The following is an 8,858-nucleotide window of genomic DNA, read 5'->3' on the forward strand; positions in this document are numbered from 1 at the left end:
TTTCTACAAAAAAATGGGGGAGGATGTACTCTCATACATCTTATTTGGGAACATATTTGTTCTTTGTAATTTTTAACATTTAATTGCTTTCTGGCAATAATCCTTTATACTCATTTTTAGTTTTTTTTTAGTGATTAGGTATATTGTTTTATTGGCTTTCCTTGCTTTATTTTATATCAGTTGTTGGGTTGAAAGAAGGGAGGAAGGAGGATGAGGATGGGAGAAAGGAAGGGAATAGGAAGTAGGGAATAGGAAAGGAAGGAAGGTAGCCGGGGTAGCCCCCAGCCCTGGTGGGAAATTTATCCGAGCCCTTTGGAGATCAATAAAGTCAGATCACACTTTAGGGATAGAATAAGCTGGGTTTATTTAGCTTAGGAAAGGGAAAAGGTCTGGGGAAGGTAGGAGGTAAAAATTTGTAAAAATGTAAATAATGTATAGGTTCTATGTATTACATTGTGAATAGATACAAAGTTGTAAGAGTGAATTTTTTTATTGGATCTGTATATATTTGTAAAATTGTATAGGAAATCATTTGTATATAGATTTGAATATGTAAAGACTTCTGTAAATTAACTGTGTGAATATTTATAATGTTATAAAAAACTTAGATTTAGAGGATAAGAAACTCAGTTTTCAGTTATCTGTAATCAGTTTTGTTTTCTGTACTACAATAAGGTTTAGCATAGAGAAAATCATTTGCTTTGAATTGTTCAACTAAGATTCTTAGATGCAAGTTGCATAAGCTACATTAAGTTTTTGTAAATTTCTCTTTGTAATTATGCTGGATTAGTATAACAATTTTAGACAAATATTTTTTCGTATTAGTTTTAGAATGACAGTGTATTCTTCATAACTATTTTTCTAAAAGTTTTGCATTTTGCATGTTGCAATTTTGGAATTTTATTATTGTATTCTTTAGCATTTGATATTTTGAATTACCTACTATTGTTGGGTTTTTGCAAATGTTTGAATGTTATTTTTACCTTCTGTAAAACAGCTTATTGTAATTCTCTACTTCCCTTTTCCTCCTATTGTATATTCCTAGAGTAGTTAGTAAACAGGATTAGGAAACATAGATAAGTTTACAGTAGGACTGTTTGTTATTTTCAGTAAGTATAATAAGATAAGTTTATAATAAGAGGAATTTATATATTTACTAGTGATCATATGAGAAATTTGTCTTCAATAAATTTACTCAAGTGATCAGAGGAAGGAAAAGTAATGGGAAAAGGACAGAGATAGGAAAAGATTTAAGAGAAGTGAAAAACTGTCTTTGAGGCACATACTAGGAACTCAAGGGAAAGGATTTTAGCAGGCAGAAGGCAAAGGAGGAACAGTTTGAAAGTGACAACTGCTAAAGGGACTTGACTTCCTGTGGGAGGAATAGTGGAAGAAAGGTGGGCTTATTGGAGTTCATCTACCTCACCTGATTGTGGAGAAGAGAATTACCCCTAATTCATCTTTGGAGGTATTCTATTCAACTGGGAAAGATCTAGAAAAGGATCTGATCATACCTGCTATGCTTTTTAGAAGGTTTATCTTTAAAAAAATCCTGTCAGATAGGCTTGGAGGTTTTACCTCTGGGGCGAACTTAGCTGTTGGAGTTCATTCATAATGGTTTTTGGAGACAGCTTTTGGGGAATAAATCAAACCAACTACTCAGGATCAAAGATAGTTAGCTTAGTCAGTTTTGGGGACACCTAGATAGAAACAGGGAGCTAAATTATCCAGAAGACCAGAAGGCTCTCTCTTATGAGGGGTTAGAGGATTGTGGGAAATTAGCTAGATCCCTTAGAGTTAGGGACCCCTTGTTCTGATCCTTTTTTGTATTCTGTCTTAAAATAAAAGAGATACTGTTTTTTTTATAACAATATTCTCCAAGGCATTTGTGCAATTGGCCCAGTGAGAGAAAATGATTCAGTTTCACTCTCACTAACCAGAAGTTAGAATACCTGGCTGGGTATTCAGGGGGATCCTTGAGTGGATCCACTATCCATATCTGTAGGTCTCTCCCAATATTCTTTTTTTACCCTATAAAATAATATTTTATTTTTTCCCCAATTACATGTAAAACAATTTTAAAAAGAAATAAAGCATTTTATTTTTTATAATTAAAACTGTCAGTGTAATGAGTATTTTAATGATGAAAGACTTGAAATTTTTAAGTTATACAGTGTTAAAAGAAACCAAAACCAACCATATTTAGGTTATCTTGGTTCTCTTATACTTCATATAAAAGAAAAGCAAAGTCATTATTGTTTTTGCCCAAATTAGTGAAACCATTAAAAAAAAGTTTGTCTTTACACAGTATTTAAAATGACAATTTCTATTTTCAGACAAGCTCATTTTACAGCCAGAAAATCCCCCAATTACAGATTGTCTTTAAAAATTATATCTATTTTCAAAAAATCATTAGATTTCCATTTTTTTTCTAGAGACATTTACACCAGTTTGTTGTTCACTTCTGCAGGCTGTTTTCTTCATTATTATTAAGGATTTCATACAAGTTGGACAGATTGCCATTCACTATTTTTTCATCTTTTCTCAAAGACACAGGCAGACTTGCTAGACCAAAACTGACATCTTTAAAGGTATGCAATAAAAAGATTCCCACAAGGATTGTAAGGAAGTCATTCAAAGTCTCAATAATGTCATCAATGGGCATATTTTGCCACTGTTTAAAAAGAATAGCTGAACAAGTTAAAACAGATGTTGTAAAGGATCCATAATATATTGGAGTCACTATGGATGTATTAAATATATCCAGGGCCCTGTTTAAATAATTGATATGTGTACTTACACAGGGAATAAGGTTTAGCAGCAGAATCTAGGACAGTGGGTGCCTTAACACAGGCTTCCCTGCAAAAAGTTCTTTAATAGCAATTCCCAGGCTTTTAACATAAGAAACAGAAAATGCTCTAATTACAGAGCAGATTGTAATGTAAATAAGTATGTTTATCTGTCCATGGTGAGGTCCTACCACAAAAACTAATATCAAGGAAACAATGACAATCAATCTTGCAAAGAAAACAAAACCTGGATAACCCAGCTTATGAGACATCTCATTTAAAGTCTCATTCTCCAACTCTTTTGGAGCATGAATTGCCATAACAGTAGACCCTAAAATACTTAATAAACATCCAATTTTTCCATGAAGATTAAGTCTTTCATTTAGAAAATATGATGAAAGTATCGCACTTAAAAAAATATGTAAGAGCTCCTAATGGAGTTACTAATGTGTCTGGTGGAAATGCATAAGTAGCAAAGTTGGCTACTTTACCAGTTCCCATTGATAGAAGTCCAGCCCATCATAACCATGCTTTAAGATATGCCTGGCCACCTTGATCTGTTCTCATGAAGCCTTTTCTGGCTAGCCTCAAGAGACCCTTTTAAAAAAATGAAGCTTCCTCCAATGAATATGCTGGAGCTTATAGACAATCACAGACCAATATAACAGACATATTTTCCTTGATCCTGGCTCATCTCCTTAACTACTAAAAGAATTCAGGTGAATCGCATTGATCACAGAACAGAGAAACTGCTGGTACCAAAGGCCAGGTGACACAACTTTCAATTTTGAGACTTCTCACATCCCCACACAGGCCACAAGGACCATCACAGCTGTCCCCTCTTCCTTCACTGTAGAGCTGGAGCTTTTGGGGTTGGGGACAGTGGCTGGGCACTGCCTCCTCTATCAGGGAGTGCTATTCTCAATTAGAGCCTCCAACAGGCAAGTAGAAAGCCAGAGGGGAAGCAGTGGAGGCTTCAGGCTAGTGGCTGCCAAGTGACACAAACCACCTCTGGGGTCTCCTAAAACAATTTTTAACATTCTTTAAAAAAAAGTTTTGAGTCCCAAATTCTTCCTCTCTCTTCCTCTTTCCTCCCCACCTCCCTGAGATGGCAAGCAATCTGATATAGATTTTACATGTTTAATCATGTAAAATATTTCCCCTTATTAATCCTTTTGTGGAATACAACTCAAATAAAAAACCAAAAAAATGAATAAAGAAAGTGAACTATAGTAGGCTTTGATCTAGATCCAGACTCCATCAGTTCTTTCCATAGTGAATCATTTACAATATTGCTTTTACTTTGTACAAAGTTCTGTTCACCTCACTTTGTATCACTTTGTTTAAGTCTTTATAGGTTTTTCTGAAATCATCCTGCACATCCTTTCATATAGTACTAAATATATACCACACCTTGTCCAGCCATTCCTCTATTGATGAATACCTCACTTTCTGATTCTTTGCCACCAAAAAACAGCTGATATAAATATTTTTGTATAAATGGGCCTTTTTTCCTTTTTTTTAAATTTCTTTGGGATATATATCTAGTAGTGGTGTTGCTGTGTCAAATGGGATGCTGGTTTTATAGCAATTTAGGTATAGTTCCAAATTGCTTTCCAGAATGATTGAATCAGTTCATAATTCCCTCAACAATGTATCAGGGTTTCAATTTTCTCATATTCCCCTAATATTTGTCACTTTCCTTTTCTGTCATAATAGACATTATGATAGATATGAGATAGTACCTCAAAGTTGTTTTGATTTGCATTTCCCTAATCAATAGTTATTTATGGCATTTTTCATGTGACTATAGATAATTTTGATTACTTCATTGAAAACTTTTTGTTCATATCTTTTGACCACTTATCCATTGGAGAATGACATTTTTTTATTATACATTTGACTCATTTCTCTATTTGAGAAATGAGGTCTTAATTGGAGAAACTTGCTCTAAAATTTTTTCTCAGTTATAAATGTAAGGGGAAAAAAGGTAAGGGGAAAAAAGGTTATGGGTTCAATATATTAAAAGATGGTTGCTAGAGGATTGAACTATTATCAATCCTCAATTAAGAATAATCTCAAGTCAAAATTGACTCTTATGGAAGTTTATTTACAATTAAGAAGAGAGGAAATAAGGAAATAAGAATTTAACTCAGTAGGTAATTTATTACGATCCTCTAATTAATGCAGGTAGATCTTAATTCTAAGCTGAGAGTTAGAGGGCTAGAGGCCCAGAGGTGAATGGTGCAAAACTTCATTCACAGAGTCTCTAAAAGAAATTTCTTAAGAGAAGTTCAGGAGGATTCAGTCAGTCTTTAAACTTATCACATGGAATTCAAAGAAGATATTTAAAGCCATCTCACCAGGGTCTCAGTGTTCCAACACTCCTCCACGAACCAGAAGAGGTCCATCACCAGATGCCCTCTTCACCCGAAGACCCCTGCTGACTGAGGACCTTTTCCTTTTAAAGGGGTCACTTATGCATCACTTCTTGTGCCTCCCTCCTAATTTGCATGTCCAATCACAATAGACCATTCTCATAGTACTGCTTAGGAGGCAGTCAGTTGATTCTGATTCGTCACCCACTCTAGCACACATGAGTTACAGACCTCCTAGAATTAGAGGTGTTCTCACCTTTTGTGATTAAATCTAAATTTGTGGGGGATCCAGGCATTAAAAGAAAGGAATGTTCCACAGTTAGAGGTCTTACGCTTAGTCAGGAAGTAAAAGAGCCTCCCACCTTTGAAATCCCAGACAATATCCTCAAGTCTCTCTGGGTCACATCTTCTTCTGATGTAGGCCTACTTAAATCAGCTGTTCCTGTTTATATTAGAACAAGAGGAGGGCCAGCTCCCTCCATTCCTCAGTACCCTTTATCAAAAGAAGCTATTGAGGGAATCACCCCAGTAATAAATTCATTGAGCAAGGAATAATAATTCCATGCAAATCAGAATAAAAGACACCTATTTTACCTGTTAAAAAGCCAAAAAATGGGACCAGATGGAAAAGCCCAACATTGATTTGTTCAAGATTTAAGGGCTGTAAACAATCATGTCATAAAGAGACATCCTGTGGTTTCAAACCCAAACACAATTATTTCCTCTATTTCCAGTACAGTCACTTACTTTACAGTAGTGGACCTATGTTCAGCCTTTTTCTCAATTCCTATTCATGAGGATTCCAGAAAAAAAAAATTTGCCTTTACCTGGAAAAATTCTCATGGATATGGACTCATTTGCCCAAGGGTACGCAGAAAGTCCCAGCCTTTTTGCACAGATTTTGAGCTAAGACACAGATAATATAACATTTAAAAATAGTAAGTTAATTAAATATGTGGATGATTTGCTCTTGGCTTCACCAGATGCTGAAACATGTCGAGAAGATAGTAAATATCTTCTTTTAGAATTGCATAAAAGAGGCCACAAGATCTCAAAGGAAAAGGTTCAGTTGTGTCTCCCCAAAGAGGAATATTTAGGGTTCATTTTAACTGCTGGTGCCCATTATATTTCTCCTAAGCACATAAAAACATTCAAAAATTGAGTGATCCTACCACTAAAAAACACTTAAGAGCAATCTTAGGAGCAACAGGCTTTTGTAGACAATGGATCCCTTGCTATGGGGAAATTACTAAACCCCTTATAGCACTATTAAAAAATTCAGTCACTGAACCACTTAAATTAGAGCCAGAACAGCATTTAGCTTTGTCAAATCTAAAACAAGCTAGGCATCCAAGATTATAACAAACCATTTACTTTATATGTACGTGAGCATAGAGGGGTAGCTTCAGGTGTTTTAACTTAAACTTTGGGACCTTATCAGCATCCAATTGCTTATTATTTGGCCCAGATGGACCCAGTAGCTGCAGGAGCACCACCATGTCTTAGAGGTGTAGCTGCCACAGCTTTGTTAGTAACAAAAACTGTTGATCTAGTATTGAGATGTCCATTAACAATTATGTGCCCACATGAAGTAGAAGCATTACTGCTAAGACATAGAACACAGGCATTTTCTGATCAGAAAATTACAAGGTATGAAATAACCTTACTAAATAATGAAAATATTACTTTAAAACATTGTACAACTCTTAATCCTGCCACCTTGCTTCCTGACTTACCAGTCTCAGGAGAACTATTACACAATTGTGAAACACTAATGTCCTTGGCTAAAAAGCCTTGAGACAATCCCCTGGACACTCCTTTAGACAATCCAGATCTAGTCTTATTTACTGAAGTTCTTCTTTTATGAGGGATGGCATACACTGGAGCTGCTGTAGTCACAGAATTTGACACTGTATGGTCAGCTTCACTGCCCTCAAATCTAAGTGCTCAAGGCGCAGAACTCATAGCCCTAAAACATGCATGTATAATTGCCAAAGATAAAAGGCAACAAATTCATACAGATTCCAGATATGCTTTTGGAATTTGCCATTCAGTGGGTATGTTATGGCTTCAGAGAGGATTTTTAACCTCAGCTGGAAAATCTATAGTTAATGCAAAAATTATTAATGAAGTTCTTTCTGCTCTCCAGCTACCTAAAGCCCTAGCTGTAGTTTACTGCTCAGCCCATACAGGTGACACTGACCCGGTCAGTAGGGGAAACGACCGGGTAGATACTGCTGCAAAGCTAGCAGCCATAGAAGGGCCTGAATTGATTTTAGCATTGACAACCACTGATGACTTCAATTTATCACTTTCTTATAATGAGAAGGAAGTGAAAAAATGGAAGCAGAACTTTAAAGCTAAACAAATGAATGGAGTATGGGTGTCCTTTGAAGGAAAATCCCTACTCCCTAGAAACTTATCAACAAATTTGCCAATCTATTCATAAAAATGGTCATTTTGGTACCCATGGCATTGTGAACTCTGTTAAAAGGTATGGATAGCTCCTGGCATAACCACTATAGCCTCTAAACCAGGGGTCAGCAACCTTTTTTGCCGTGAGAACCATAAACACCACATTTTTTAAAATGTAATTTCGTGAGAGCTGTACAGTGCTCACAGTGTGTGCTTCTGTAACAGTGCATGCTCATGTAACAGGGCCTGAAAAAAATTGACTTCATGGCTCCTGCAGAAAGAGTCATATCTGGCCCTCAAAAGAGCCAGATATGGCTCGAGAGCCATATATTGCTGACCCCTGCTCTAAAGTGTGTGCAGCTTGCCCTACCTGCCAAGCATATAATCAACATGCTTTTCATGGCAAAGCTTATGGTGGGCGTCCTCTTGCTTACACACCTTTTGAGCACCTGAAAATTGATTACATAACAATGTAAAAGGCTAGACAATATCAATTTTGTCTAGTCATAGTGAAACAACTGACCAGATGGCTGGAAGCATTTCCTATTGCCTGAGCCACAGCGGCTTTTGTTGCCAAGGTGCTTTTAAAAGAAATCATTCCTTGTTTTGGCCTGCCTGCACATATTGACTAGGACAGGGGAAGTCACTTTACTAATTCAGTTTTATCTGAAATATATTCCTGTTTGGGGATAACTCCCAAATTCCATGTACCATATCACCCCCAGAGCTTAGGCCAATGTTGAAAGGATGAACAGAGAACTTAAAACTACGATTGGCAAATTATGCACTGAGACACATTTGAAATGGCCTGAAATTTTCCCTCTAGCTCTATTTTGTCTTAGAAGCAGGCCCAGGGGAGATCTACATATCTCACAATATAAGATGCTTTTTGAATCCCCCTATACAGGCTAAGCCTTTTTCTCCTGCATATACATCACTATTAGGAGGAGATACTTCTATTGTTTCCTATATACAGGAATTGCAGCATAAACTGTGTGAACTCCATGAATCCAGAACTGCAGTACAAGCAGGACCCATAGATTTTTCACTTCATGACCTGAACCCAGGAGACAAGGTGTATATAAAGAATTTTCAGCACATTGGAGCAACTCAGCCTTCCTGGGAAAGTCCATTTCAAATATTATTAACTACTCCAACAGCTATTAAAATTGGAGAAAAGGACTCTTGGGTTCATTGTTCACATGTAAAGAGAGCATCTTCTATTGAAACTGATTGACTGTATCCTATTATAAGCAGACTGGAAACTAGGCTACCT

General features: G+C 36.3%; 1 pseudogene; it reads right to left on the bottom strand.

Annotated features, from left to right (window-relative positions):
• Positions 1-2,401: 2,401 nt before the first annotated feature.
• Positions 2,402-3,483, bottom strand: LOC123231358 (annotated as a pseudogene).
• Positions 3,484-8,858: the final 5,375 nt, after the last annotated feature.

Source organism: Gracilinanus agilis, chromosome 1 (genome assembly GCF_016433145.1).
Source record: "Gracilinanus agilis isolate LMUSP501 chromosome 1, AgileGrace, whole genome shotgun sequence".
NCBI classification, from domain to species: Eukaryota; Metazoa; Chordata; class Mammalia; order Didelphimorphia; family Didelphidae; genus Gracilinanus; species Gracilinanus agilis.